Raw genomic sequence first — 16018 nt, 5'->3', positions numbered from 1 at the left:
ACAAAGGTGAGTATAATGGCCAGAATTCACAGAACTTCAGAGCTAGACCAGCACAATCTCAAGGTAGTGTGGCACAAAGAGGTAGTTGGGCTCCTGTATGTGGTAGATGTGGTAGGAACCACTCAGGTAAGTGTCGTGATGGCCAGATAGGTTGTTTCAAGTGTGGGCAAGAGGGTCATTTCTTGAAAGAGTGTCATAAGAATAAGCAAGGTAGTGGAAATCCAGACACCATGGCTGATTTAGTTGAGTTAGACATGGTAGATTTCGATGTCATTTTAGGTATGGACTAGCTTTATGCCTATTATGCATCAATAGATTGTAGAACTCGAGTTGTCAAGTTTTAGATTCCTAATAAGCCAGTCATAAAGTGGAGTAGTAGTTCAGCAGTGCCTAAGGGTCGTTTCATTTCGTACCTTAAGGCAAGAAAGTTAGTTTTTAAGGGGTGTGTATATCACTTAGTCTGAGTTAATGACTCAAGTGTTGAGATACCTTTTATTCAGTCAGTTCCAGTAGTAAAAGAGTTTCCAGATGATCTTCCCAGAGTTCCTCCTGAGAGAGAAATATACTTCGATATAGACATCATTCCAGATACTCGTCCTATATCTATTCCGCCATACAGAATGGAACCAACAGAGTTAAAAGAGCAATTAAAAGATCTATTAGATAAGGGTTTCATTCAACCAAGTGTCTTACCTTGGGGTGCTCCAGTCTTGTTTGTGAGAAAAGAAGATGGTTCCCTTAGGATGTGTATAGATTACCGTCAATTGAACAAGGTTACCATCAAGAATAAGTATTCTCTTCTAAGAATTGATGATCTTTTCGATCAACTTCAGGGTGCTTCTTGTTTTTCTAAGATAGACCTCAGATCTGACTACCATCAGTTGAAAGTAAGGAAGTGTGATATTCCCAAGACAACATTTAGTACCCGTTATGGTCATTATGAGTTTCTGGTAATGTCGTTCGGTTTAACTAATGCATAAGCAACGTTCATGGACCTTATCAACAGAGTCTTCAAACCTTATTTAGATATGTTTGTTATCGTCTTTATTGATGACATACTAATCTATTCAAGGAACGAAGAAGATCATGATAGCCATCTCAGAGTAGTTCTTTAGACTTTGAAGGATAAGGAGTTGTATGCTAAGTTCTCAAAATGTGAGTTTTGGCTTAAGTCTGTGGCATTCTTGGGCCACATAGTTTCAGGTGATGGGATTAGAGTTAATACTCATAAGATAGAGGCAGTACAGAGTTGGCCTAGACCCACATCTCCAACTGATATTAGGAGTTTCTTAGGTTTGACTAGCTATTATAGAAGGTTTGTGGAGGGGTTCTCGTCTATCTCATCCCCTTTGACCAAGTTGACTCAGAAGACCGTTAAGTTTCAATGATCTGAGGCTTGTGAGAAAAGTTTTCAGGAATTGAAAAAGAGGTTGACTACTGCCCCAGTTTTGACCTTACCAAAAGGTACTCAGGGTTTTGTGGTGTATTGTGATGCATCCAGAGTTGGTTTGGGTTGTGTGTTAAAGCAGAATGGCAAGGTGATAGCTTATGCCTCCAGACAGTTGAAGGTTCATGAGAAGAACTACCCAACCCATGACCTAGAGTTGGCTGCTGTAGTATTTGCTTTGAAGATATGGTGTCATTATTTGTATGGTGTTCATGTTGATGTATTCACTGATCACAAGAGTCTTCAGTATGTGTTCACTCAGAAAGAGCTTAATCTCAGACAGAGGAGGCGGTTAAAATTACTCAAGGATTATGACATGAGTATTCTTTACCACCCAGGTAATGCTAATGTTGTTGCTGATGCTTTAAGCAGGTTATCTATGGGTAGTACCGCCTATGTTGAGGAAGAAATGAGAGAGTTAGCTAAAGATGTGCACCGACTTGCACGCTTGGGAGTCAGACTTATGGATTCCATAGAAGGAGAAATAGTGGTGACGAATGAGGCTGAGTCATCACTAGTGTCAGAAGTGAAAGAGACTATACTTAAAATGAAGTGTTCATCAGCAAAGAGTATTAGCTTTTGAACAAGGGGGAGATGGTGTATTGAGATATCAAGGTAGGTTGTGTGTACCAATGGTGGATGGACTCCAAGAGAGGATCATGGAAGAAGCTCATAGCTCCAGATATTCCATTCATCCGGGTTCCACCAAGATGTATCGTGATTTGAAAGAAGTGTATTGGTGGAATGACATGAAGAAGGGCATTGCTGAATTTGTTACTAAGTGTCCGAATTACCAACAAGTGAAAGTAGAGCACCAAAGACCCAGTGGTTTGGCTCAAAATATAGAACTTCCAGAATGGAAGTGGGAGATGATCAATATGGATTTCATCACAGGCTTGCCAAGGTCTCGCGGACAGCATGATTCTATTTGGGTGATTGTCTATAAGATGATGAAATCGGCCCACTTTTTACCGGTAAAGACTACCAACTCAACAAAAGATTATGTTAAGCCTTATATTCAAGAGATGGTAAGACTTCATGGGGTTCCAGTCTCCATTATTTCTGATAGACGTGCACAATTTACTGCACAATTTTGGAAATCTTTTCAGAAAGGTTTGGGATCAAAGGTGAACTTGAGTACTGCCTTTCATCCTTAGACAGATGGGCAAGCAAAGCGTACCATTCATACCTTAGAAGATATGTTGAGGGCTTGCGTGATTGATTTCAAGGGGAATTGGGATGATCACCTGCCTCTCATAGAGTTTGCTTACAACAGCAGTTATCACGCTAGCATCTAAATGGCTCCTTATGAAGCTTTTTATGGGAGAAGATATAGATCTCCTATTGGATGGTTTGAAGTTGGTGAAGCAGGGTTGATAGGACCAGATTTGGCTCACCAAGCTATGGAAAAGGTGAAGGTGATTCAAGAGAGGCTGAAAACAGCACAGAGTCGTCAAAAATCCTACACAGATGTTAGGAGAAGGCCACTAGAGTTCGAAGTAGATGATTTGGTGTATTTGAAGGTTTCACCCATGAAGGGTGTCATGAGGTTTGGTACAAAGGGGAAACTTAGTCCCCTGTATATTGGACCTTATCGCATAGTCAAGAGGATTGATAATATAACTTATGAGTTGAAGCTACCACAAGAGTTAGCAGTGGTGCATCCGGTATTTCATATCTCCATGTTGAAGAAGTGGATGAGAGATCATTCATTGATAGTACAAACTGAAAATGTGGGGATTAAAGAAAATTTATCTTATGAGGAGATTCTAGTTCAGATTTTAGATCGTCAAGTTCGCAAGTTGAGAACAAAAGAAGTTGCATCAATCAAATTCCTTTGGAGGAACCAATTTGTTGAGGAAGCTACTTGGGAAGCTGAGGAGACGTGAAAAAGAGATATCCCCATCTCTTTGAATCTGGAGGGAATGCAGCTGAAGGTAATAATTCTTTTCTTAGTACTCCTTGAATTATTGAGTAAGCATGTGTTACTTGTTTTGCTTGTTGAGTGTTGAACTTGATGTTACCACCATTAGCATAGTTAAATAAAACTCATTCGAGGACGAATGTTCCCTCGCACCTAGAAACGACTAGAAAGAATTTAAAACCTGAAAATAATGATTTACGAAAAAGAATAAGGAAATCTAGAAAATTGTCTAAGTTAAGAAAGTGAGTTTTAGCCATTTTCAAACGGCCATAACTCCTAGCTCAGGATGATTTAGGAGAAATTCATGATGTGGTTGGAAAGCCCTTGGAGATATCTTTCCAAAGCCGTCAAGTTTACAAAATTCCGACATCGTATGAGTGAGATATGCCTTCCGAAAATTGGGTTGCTGGATTGAGGAAAGTCACAATCCGGATTTAGGGAAGGGCAAAGTAGTCTTTCCTCTAATTTATTTCCTAATTCGTCTTTAGGGATTTATTGGGGTAAAAACATGACTTAGTCAGTTTGGAGAATTGAGGAATACGCTTAGGGATTGGAGAAGAGAGAAAGGAAGAACGAAAGGGAGAAAATGCAAGAATTCGCCAAGATCATCCAAGCTTGCGAGTGGAATTCGTCGGGGGTGATCCCTATTAAGGTATGTGAGACCTTTTCGTGTTGGGTTAGTTCACCCACACTCCAATCCTATTTTTCTATTCAGAGAATGGTTGTTGATTGAATGAAAAATTAGTGAGTTCTTGAAGAACTTTATTGAAATTCGTTAAGTTTTTGTTGGTTGAGTTATTGATGCTTGGGGGTTGAGTCGATTCATGTTTACGGGCTGTATTTTGAGTTAGATTGGTTGTGTATTGAGGGCACAATTGATCCTAAGTGTTTGGGGAAAGAACTAGGGAAGGTTGGAGGGTTTAGAGATGAAAAATGGAGAAGAAAAATCGAAAACACCTGGGTAACGGGGCTAGGGTGCCGCGCCAGCCAGCGCGCCCCAAAGCAGCCTCTGAAGTTTTTGCCTTGGGGCGCCACGCCAGCTAGCGCGCCCCATAGACTTCTCTGAAGTTTGGGGCCAGGCGCCCCACGCCTATCAGAGCGCCAAGGACTCCAGTTCACCCCATTCTTCCCCCATCTTTTCGTACTAGTTTCTAAGTGATGTATCTACGTTTTCTAGTTGATTCCAACACTCTAAGGTACATCTAAACATCATGAAATCATCCATAAACATGAGATCATGAGCCTTGAATCCATAATCCAATTTAAGGAAAGTTAAGATCAAAGTCAAAGAAGTTAAGAGTCCAGTCTAGAAGTTAAGAAGCAAGTCAAAGCAAAATTTCTTAAAGTTTTCAAGAGTCTTTATTAAGCGTTTTAACTTCGTTTTAAGGCTCAAGTTTCAAGTAAAGCAAAGGGTAAGAGTTGAGTTCATTTCAAAAAAGTTATTAGGGAACTATGTATTCCCAAAGAAGTTTATAAATGTTTTCACATTTGAGCAAAGAAAAGGGAACTTCCAAAAGAGCCTTTGGGCTAAGTTTTGAGCAATTATCTCAAACTAAAGAAAGAGGTGTTTAAAACACATATGTATATTTTGGGAGTAGTATTGAGCACCGAATTGGGGATGCGAGTTCATATTAACTCAAATCTCCATAAGAACCATGTGGCCAACATGGGATTTAACGGGTCATACTTTTTAGATAATCACGTAAGTTAAGCTAGTGGATCCACTAAGTTAAGTAAGGCCCTATATCAAGGCAAGGTATAGGATGGTCCTTGGGCAACGTGAGGTAAAAAACGTTGTATCATCACTAGGGCTCATAGTGGTGGTTGTCGGTAAAAGAATCTCCCAAAAAGTTATGTTAATTTTATATTTAAGTAAAGTTGAGTTTGTTATTGCTTTATCTTTAACGAACTAAGTTGTTTACACTGTTTTACAAGGTTTATAAATATTGCATGTGTCTTATTGCTTTATATTGAGTTCAGTTATTCATGAGTTAAACAGAGCCAAGGTAAGTGTTCCTTTGTACTCCTTTCAAACTTAAGTTGTTGTTTTATCATTCCAACTCGCATACTCGTATATTCAATGTACTGATGCCAGTTGACCTGCATCTTATTATGATCCAGCGCGTCGTTGATCTAGTTGAGCACTCCAGAGTCAGAGGTGAACTTCCTTGCATTTCGAAGGACTCTTTTATTCGCATTCCTACCTTTTTTAGGATGTTATGGGGTCTGTCCCAACATCCATCTCAGTATTATAGAGGATTCATAGATAGCCAGACAGTTAGTATTGAGTCTCTCATCTATGTATTTACAGATACTTTGTTTTGAGACATAAGTTGTCATTTTGGCTAAGATATTATCATTTAATCTATTACATTGAGTTATTTCTGTTGATATAAGTCTTTCGCTGAGTTAAGCAAGCCAGGCCAAGGATTTTCTTAAGGCCAACGATGGTCTCCGAGTGTCGGCCACGTCCAGGGTGTAGGCTCGAGAAGTGACAATATCGGTTCTCAATATTACTCCCAAAAAAATATACTTAGTTCATATATTTTTTTTAAAAAAAACAACTTCTTTTGTGGTTTGAGATTAGTGCTCAACAACTTAACTCAAAGGCTATCTTGGAAATCTCAGTTTCCCTGCTTGCTTCATTTAGAAAACTATTACTCTTTTCTGAAAACTAGCCCGAAGGCTCTTTGGAAATCTCAGTTTCCGTTCTTATTCAAATGTGAAAACATTTTAAATCTCTTTAGGGATACTTAGTCCCCTTAAACTTTTGAAGAAATGAACTTCCAACTTTACTTTTTACTGAACTCAAAACTTAAGTCTTAAAATAAAGATTAAACATTTGTAAAAGACTTCTTAATATATGGTTCATGCCGAATTATGGACGTGAACGACTCAATGCAAGGTTTTCAATAACCATAGATAGAACTCAATGCTCAAGACTTAGAACTTGAATATACAACTCCTCGCAAAGGTACTCAACTGATGGAGTTCATGCGAAAGTTATGGGCATGAACGACTCGACTCGAAGGTCTACATAACTACATGGAACTCATGTATACAACTCTTCTCATTCTCTTACTTACTTCCTCAAAACTTAGTTCGGTTAAGTAGTTGATCTCAGAGGACTCACAATTAAACTCAAAAGCTTTCTTGAACTCTACTCTTAACTCTCTCTTAAATGTGAATTATGAATTCAAGAGTTTTGGTTCATGACATGGAGGATATAGATGATAGCGTAGACTCATGAATACATTCTCATACTCACTTGCTCGAGTCTTGTAACAAGTTACTAGAAGTTGTAGAGGACTCCTCAAAAGGACTCAATGGGACTTTCTTAGAATGTTCGAAAGAATTCTCAAAACTTTACTCTTAACTCTACCTTGAATTTGAATTATGAATTCAAGGTTATGATCATGTTATGAATGATTTCTAGGTGTTTAGAAGTAGCTTAGAGTAGTTAGAATCGAAAAGGAGTGAAGGTGCACTTTAAACAAACTCAAACAGGGCAACCGACGACAAACTGAGGGGGCAGGCAACCCTGGCGCTATGGGTGGCGCGGGGCGCCAGCCCCTAAACTTCAGAGGAGGGTTTGGGGCGCTCTGGCTGGCGTATCACGCCAGTCCCCAACCCAGAAAATTTGACGAATTTTCCTTGCTCGTTTTCTCACCCTAACTCGCCTAGAATCGAACGGTTTCTTCCCCAATTACTTGGATTCGATTACTTAACATAAGTACACTCTAATATACTCAAAAAAACACTCAAATTACTAAATTTCATCTCAAGAAATCATCAAAACCCCAATACAACAAAATTTAGAATGAACTTCAAGAACACCTATTAAGAACTCATTAAGAACTCTAATATTTCAACTTCAAGAATGAAATTTTGCTGAAAATAATATGATTGGCGGTGGGTGAACAAACCCAACACTATGGAAGCTTACATACCTCTTAGGGATTAAATCCATAGCGAAAATTCGCAACAAAACGCAAGACTCTCAATGAACGCTTTGATAATCTCCTATTTTCTCTTCTTGAACTCCCAACCAAAACCCTAGGCTAATTTTAGGATTATAAAACTCAACCTAATAGGATTAGACCCTTAAAACCTTACTAAAACCGAATTAAATCTGATTGGGTAAGGAAAAGACCAAAATACCCCTTACTATTTCCGGTTTACTTTCCTTAATTGGACAACCTAACTTCAAAAGGCCATATCTCACTCATCCGACCTTGAAACTTAGTAAACTAGGCGGCGTTGGAAAGATAATTCAAAGGTATTTCCTACGGTATCTTGTAGTACATCTAACTCATCTTGTGTTGATCATTTCAAGTTGACCCAAAACTCATAACTTAAGCATAACTTGCAAAATTTCAGATTTTAGTTATATCCAATTTAACTCATTTTAGAACTCAAGGTACTACATCTAGTGACCTTAACACCTAAGAAATTTTTAATTCCTTGGTAAAATCTCACTTGCTACGAAGAACGATTTAAGTCTTAGTTCGATTTTTTTTCTGGGGTGTTATATAATTGTTCTCCAAAAATTTAGTCGGAAAGAACCAAAATGTGTGAATGGGATTATTGTAGCTGTTCACTCTAATTAAAGCTACTTGAGTATACCTACCACTTGTTGAAAAGACTTGATTTGATGAGTTGAATTTTCTTTGACTCTTCTTTTTTAAATCAATTTGTTTATCAATTTTATTAGAATGTAAGAAAATAAAATGTTACGTATGTTCAAAAAAAATTCATACGAGTAAAAATGACAATTTTATCAGTTGTTTATAATAATTTTATAAAATAAAACGGAGGGATCTAACCTAGACTCGAACTCGTGACCTAGTAACTAATCGTTTATGCTATAACTATTCGCGCTGCAATTGCATTCATTCATAATCAAGAAACGAAATTTCTTTATTATTATTCATCTATTTTTTACTACAAAATTAAAAAAAATTATATTAAATTTGTCGCTAGATAATTGGTCTCCAAAAATTTTTAGTCGGAAAATAAAAGAGAAAGAACCAAAATGTGTGAATGGGATTATTGTAGCTGTTCACTCTAATTAAAACTATTTGAGTATACCTACAACTTTTTGAAAAGATATGATTTGATGAGTTGAATTTTCTTTCACTCTTCTTTTTTAATCCATTAATTAATCAACTTTTTTAGAAGGTAAGAAATTAAAATGTTACGTGTGTTTCAAAATACATTTTCATATGAATATAAATGACAATTTTTTAGAAGGTAAGAAAATAAAATTCGATTAATTAATTTAATCATTAATATTTTTAATGTTACGTATTAATTATTTCAGGCCCTTTAAATATTAATTTCATGGAAAATAAATTTTATTCTTATGTCAAAATGTAACGAACGGGAATTGACGGAATGGATTAGTTGTTCAAGCCTAAGAGAAATACTTGAGTACACCTAGAATTTTGACAAGATTTGAATTGATGAGTTGAATTTTCTTTCACTCTTCCTTTGTAAGCCAATCAATTAATTAATCAATTTTATTAGAAGGTAAGAATATAAAATTTAATTAATTAATTTAATCATCAAAATATTTTATGATATAAATTATCTTAGACCTGTAATTATTAATTTTATGGAAAATAAATTTATTCTTATATCACAAACTTGTAGTGGAAAATTAAAATATAACAAAGGCGAACCGACGAAAAAGTATTATTATTTGTTCAAGTCTAAGAGAAGTACTTGAGTACACTTAGAATTTTGACAAGATTTGATTTGATGAGTTGAATTTTTTTAAACTCTTCTTTTTTTAAGCCAAATCCATTAATTAATCAATTTATTAGAATGTAAGAATATAAAATTTAAGAAATTAAATTAATTATCAAATTTTTTTATGATATAAGTTATTTCATACCTTTAATTATTAATTTCATGGAAAATAAATTCAATCTTATATCAAAAACTTTGAGTCAAAAATTAAAATATAATGAACGGGAACCGACGAAATGGTATTATTAGTTGTTAGTTGTTTAAGTCTAATTAAAACTACTTGAGTACACCTACAAGTTGTTGAAAAGATATGATTTGATGAGTTGAACTTTCTTTCACTCCTCTTTTTTAAGCCAATCCATATATTTTATGTTTGTAAAATAAAATGAACTAAAATGTGGGTGACCTAACCTAGACTCGAAATCGTGACCTATTGACTAAACGTTTAAGCTTTAACCATTCGCACTGCAATAACATTCGTTCATAATTATGAAATGAAATTTATCTATTCTTTATGATTAAGAAGTTCAACAAAAAGAAGAACTAAAATGTGGGTGACCTAACCTAGACTAGAAATCATGACCTATTGAATAAACATTTAAGCTTTAACCATTCATGCTGCAATAGCATTCGTTCAAAATTACGAAACATGTTCCTTGCTGCAAATGGCTATAAATAAGAGGTATTTTCCATTTTTTCAAACATTGAAATTTTTTCCTCTCTGCATACATTTTCTTACATAAACAAAATTGTCGTTCGACTGAGTTTATGTGTGCTCTTGTTGTTGTTCTTGCGGTCGCTGGAGTTATTGAAGTTTGAGGTACCGCTACTTCTCTAACATGTTAATCCATTTTATCTTGGGAGAAATTAATTTGTAACCTTGGGTACAGTGAGGGGATTAAATTTCTTAAGAAAACACAGTGGTTTCTGTGGACTCGGATTAAAAGTTTTCTATTTATTTCATTTTATTTCTATTTTTGTATTTTTGACAAACCTTAATACAAGAGATAACAATCTTAAGAAATTTAAAAGTTTATGTATTTGAGGTTTCTGGAGATTAAAATCTTTATGGTTTTCTACTATGTTTGAAATTTTTAAAATTCATTCGATTAACGATTAAAAGAACATAAAAACTTTATCGTTAAATCAGAAATAGGCAGTGTAAGGATTTATTCTTTACTGTTAGTATTTCACATACTAAAATTGTCTGTCATTTGTGACAGAAAAATGACTAATTCAAGTCAAGTAAATGCTGGAACAGTAAGTGATGCAACAACATCGGTTACACACAATTGTTCAACTGCTTCCCTAGCACCGGCTGAGAAACCTGCAAAGTTTTCTGGAGTCGACTTCAAGAGATGGCAGCAGAAGATGTTCTTTTAGCTTACTACGTTGAGGTTGCAGAAGTTCATTAATGAGAATGTTCTTGTTATGTCAGATGAAACTCCGCCTGAAGAACGATTCTTGGTAACAGAAGCATGGACATATTATGATTTTTGGTGTAAAAATTATATACTGAGTGGCCTGCAAGATGATCTGTACAATGTGTACAGTAATGTCAAAGCCTCATAAGAACTCTGGGATGCTTTAGAAAAGAAGTACAAAACAGAGGATGCCAGAATGAAAAAGTTCATTGTGGCAAAGTTTATAGACTATAAGATGATAGACAGTAAGATCGTCGTCACCCAAGTTCAAGAACTGTAGGTCATAATCCATAATCTCCTTGTTGAAGGTATAAATTTATTTAATGCCTATGTTGGAAATATTAAGTCTATTCTTAATACTCACATAATCTTTAATACATGATTGGTTATGAATGATGTTTTTCAAGTGGCTGTCATTATTGAGAAGTTACCTCCATTGTGGAAGGACTTCAAAAACTACTTGAAACATAAACTCAAGGAGATGACTGTTAAAGATCTCATGGTAAGACTGAGAATTGAAGAGGATAACAAGGCCACAGAAAAGAGGTCACGTGGTAATTCAGCAATATTTGGAGTAAATATTGTTGAAGAAGATCCCACAAAATCAAAGAAAAGAAAGAAAGAATCTGGTCCAAAGAGCAGTCCTCCTAAGAAGAAATTCAATGAAAGTTGCTTCAATTGTGGCAAACATGGTCATATGGCTACTGAATGTCGGGGTCCCAAGAAGGACAAGAAGAAGGATCAAACAAATTTGGCTGAATCCAAAGGAGAAATGGACGATCTCTATGCAATGCTTTCAGAATGCAACTTGGTTGGAAATTCAAGAGAATGGTGGATAGACAAAGAATTATTTTCATCATATACTCCAGCACCTACAGACGAGAAGTTGTTTATGGCAAACTCCGTTGTTGCAAAGGTGGAAGGAACTGGCAAAGTCCTCTTAAAGATGATATCGGGCAAGGTGGTGACTTTGAACAGGGTCTCGTATGTTTCGAAATTGCGAAAGAACTTAGTTTCTATACCAGTTCTGACTAAGAACGGATTCAAATGTGTATTTGTTTCTGATAAAGTTGTAGTGAGTAAGAATGAAATGTATGTAGGAAAAGGTTACTTCACTGAGGCCCTATTTAAACTCAATGTAATTGCAGTTGATATGAATAAAGATTCTACTTCTTCTTACTTGCTTGAGTCTAAATGTTTATGGAATGAATGTTTGGGATACGTTAATAACAAAACCTTGTGAAAACTAATTAACTTAAATGTTTTGCCTAAATTAGAGTGCAATAAATCAAAATGTCAAGTTTGCGTTGAATCTAAGTATGCTAAGCATCCTTATAAATCTGTTGAAAGGAATTCACATCCCTTAGAACTGATTCACACTGACATTTGTGACATGAAGTCAACATTATCACGTGGTGGGAAAAAACATTTCATAACTTTTATTGACGATTGCACTAAATATTGTTATGTTTATTTGTTAAATGGTAAGGATGAAGCAATATATGCATTTAGACAATATAAAACTGAAGTTGAAAATCAGTTGGATAGAAAGATCAAAATGATCAGAAGTGATAGATGTGGAGAATATGAATCTCCATTTGCAGAAATATGTTTGGAAAATGGAATAATCCATCAAACTACTGCTCCTTACTCTCCTCAATCTAATGGAATTGCGAAATGGAAAAACCGAACTTTAAAGGAAATGATGTATGCCTTACTTATAAGTTTAGGTTTATCACAAAACTTGTGGGGGGAAGCTATCCTTACAGCAAATCGAATACTCAATAGAGTGCCTCACACGAAGACACACGTTATTCCATATGAGAAATGGAAAGGTAGAAAACCCAACTTGAAATATTTCAAAGTGTGGAGGTGTCTAGCCAAAGTCCAGGTTCCTATACTTAAGAGGGTGAAAATAGGGCCTAAGACTGTGGATTGTGTATTCATTGGATATGCCACAAATAGTAAGGCATGTCGATTTTTGGTTCATAAGTTCGAACATCCGGATACTCATTATAATACGGTAATGGAATCAGATAATGCTGAATTTTTGAACATATCTATTCGTATAAAACTAAACTTGAGTCATCTAGTGGGGGGTCTAAACAACCTCGAGAAGAACCAAAAGAGAATGAAACCAATGAAGAGAGTCCAAGGCGCAGTAAACGTCAAAGGACATCTACTTTATTTGGATCTGATTTTGTAACATTCCTTCTTGAAAGTGAGCCTTAAACATTCAAGGAAGCAATGCTATCTAGCGACTCAACCTCTTCAAAGGAGGCTGTCAATAGTGAGATTGAATCAATCTTAAGAAATCATACTTGGGAGTTGGTTGATCTTCCTCCAGAAAACAAACCTTTGGGTTCAAAATGGATCTTCAAAAGGAAGATGAAAGATGATGGAACTATTGACAAATATAAAGCAAGACTTGTTGTCAAAGGCTTTAGACAGAAAAAAGGTCTTGATTATTTGACACATACTCGTCAGTGACTAGGATTATATCAATTCGGATGTTAATTTCCCTAGCTGCAGTATATGGTCTTGAAATACATCAAATGGATGTGAAAACCGCCTTCTTAAATGGAGAGCTGGAGGAAAAGATTTACATGAAACAGCCTGAGGGCTTAGTAGTTCCCGATAAAGAAAAGAAAGTATGCAAACTTGTTAAGTCACTTTATGGACTAAAACAAGCACCGAAGCAATGGCATACAAGTTTGATCAAACCATGCTGTCAAATGGATTTAAGATCAATGAATGTGATAAATGTGTTTACATTAAAGACACTCTGAATTAGGAAGTCATTGTATGCTTATATGTGGATGAGATGTTGATAATGAGCAAGGACATTGTCAATGTAAAAGCTACTAAGCGTATGCTCGCTAGTAAGTTTGATATGAAAGATCTAGGAGTTGCCGATTTGATATTGAGAATTAAGATTCACAAAACTCCTAACGGTTTAGCATTGTCTCAATCTCATTATATTCAAAAGGTACTTGAAAAGTTCAAGTATTTGAATTTCAAAAAGGCAAAGACCCCAATTGATGTGAACCTTCATCTTGCTAAGAATAAAGGTGAAAGTCGGTCTCAATTGAATTATGCCAGAGTATTGAAAAGTCTGATATATGTCATAAATTGTACACGACCAGACATAGCCTACGCTATAAATAAACTGGGTCGATACACAAGTAATCCCAATCAAAATCATTGGATGGCAATGAAGAGAGTTTTGGGCCAAAATCATTGGATGGCAATGACAGTTAATCTTCAGATTATCTGTTTCAAAATCTGAGTCAAGAAGAAGCATCGCAACAAAATGATAGTCAACATAAAACTAACTGATCATGATGAATACAATTAATGTGCTTTATTGTTGAGATGTGTTCTTCTATGCATGTATGACGACTTTAAATTACACGATATTAAATAATGAAATATAGTCTATGAGAATTTATATACTCTATTTATGATAATACTAGTTTGAGCTCACTTAAGCAAAGATTATGATATGATTTTATATAACAAAATATGATGAATGAGGATTCATATAGTCGATCTGAGTTTATTTAGAAATGAGGGTGAGAATATAGTCCATCGAATTTATTACGTTTGATTTGCTTAATTCCTTTATTATTGAATAATTATGTCTACTTGTATATGTTGTTCTATTATCGATGGCAAATAGATTTTTTTTTTTTTTTAAAAAAAAGAAGATACGACAAACAATTATTTTTACCGTTGACTTAATTAATTTATAATAAATTTTCATAATACGATTATTGTTGGGACATGTTCACCTGGACGTGTATTACACAAAGATGATATTAAATCGTGAAACATAATTTGTGGCTACATTGTCAATATTCAGTATGAATTATCAATAATATTCAGCGAAATAGAATTAGTAAGTATTTACACCNAAGAAGATACGACAAACAATTATTTTTACCGTTAACTTAATTAATTTATAATAAATTTTCATAATACGATTATTGTTGGGACATGTTCACCTGGACGTGTATTACACAAAGATGATATTAAATTGTGAAACATAATTTGTGGCTACATTGTCAATATTCAGTATTAATTATCAATAATATTCAGCGAAATAGAATTAGTAAGTATTTATACCGTCAATGAATATTGAATTATCACAAACATAAATATTAGTAAGACAAGGTCAATTAGGTAGACGCTACAACTAAAATGATTTCAAATAATAAAATACGATGATAGATTATTTATATAGTCGATCCGAACTTATTTAATATATATATATATATATATTCCATTGTTAGTTATTGTTTTTATTTCATTATCCCCTTCCCACATATAGCTTCTTGCCTGTATTTTGTTCTTTCTTTTATTTTGGTCTTGATTGGAAAAGATAAAAGAATAACCTAATAAAAAGTGATATTGCAGAAAATATTCTGAGATCAAATGGCAGAATATATTTAATATATATAAATTTATTTATCGCCTCATAGTAATGAGTCCTACGTGGTATTGTGGAGTGCATAACTAATATCTTTTATTTTATATTATTAGTAATACATAGAATTAATATATCTAAAGACAAAAATTATTCCTCAAATCTTTTTAATCATCATTTTTATTTTCTTGATTTATGTTTTATATTTGTAGTTTTGTATTAATGAATTAGTTTACAAAGTTTATTATTTAGAGAGAATTGTTTGTTGCTAAATAATTAATATATTGTAAATTAGATAAATAATTAATTAGTGTTATTTTACTGGAGTACCACATTCAAATTGCTTAACATAAAAAAAAGGATATTATATCATTAAAAAAAATAAATCTTCTTTGATTTGTAAAGCACCAATGATGATACATCGTAAATTTTAAATATATGGTACTATCATAATATTATAATATTATGGAAAAATTGTATAAAATAGCAAATTATTCATTCAAATTAAATACAAAACATAGTTTTGAACTAAGGCAAAACCATCAGATCTGTTGGCACCAATCAACACCTATCCAGCATCCAGTTTGACATTTCTATGGTAAAATATAGCACACGAAAAACGGTAAATTTGGTTTGAACTTGAAAATGTGCCTGTTTGCCCCTCGGTACCAACTCACTCCATTAATAAGGTCGTAACAGACATCCATGAAAAATTTTGACCAAAAACAAGTCGGAATCTTGTATCACCAAAAATCCATGGATTATAGCACACGAAAATTAGTAAAATTGGTTTTAGCGCTTTGGGACTCCGTTGAACTTTAAAATGTGTCGGTTTACCCCTTGGGACCAACTCACACCATTTATAAGGTCGTAACGGACGTCCATGAAAAAATGGATAAAAAACAAGTCGGGATCACGTGTCACCAAAAATCAATGGACTATAGCACATGAAAATCGATAAATTTGGTTTTTCCCACATTGGGGCTCATTTGAACTTTAAAATGCGTCAGTTTGCCCCTCGGTACCAACTCACGCCATTA

The sequence above is a fragment of the Solanum stenotomum genome, chromosome 5 (assembly GCF_019186545.1).
Source record: "Solanum stenotomum isolate F172 chromosome 5, ASM1918654v1, whole genome shotgun sequence".
Taxonomy (NCBI): domain Eukaryota; kingdom Viridiplantae; phylum Streptophyta; class Magnoliopsida; order Solanales; family Solanaceae; genus Solanum; species Solanum stenotomum.
Note: the sequence above shows the minus strand (reverse complement) of the source record.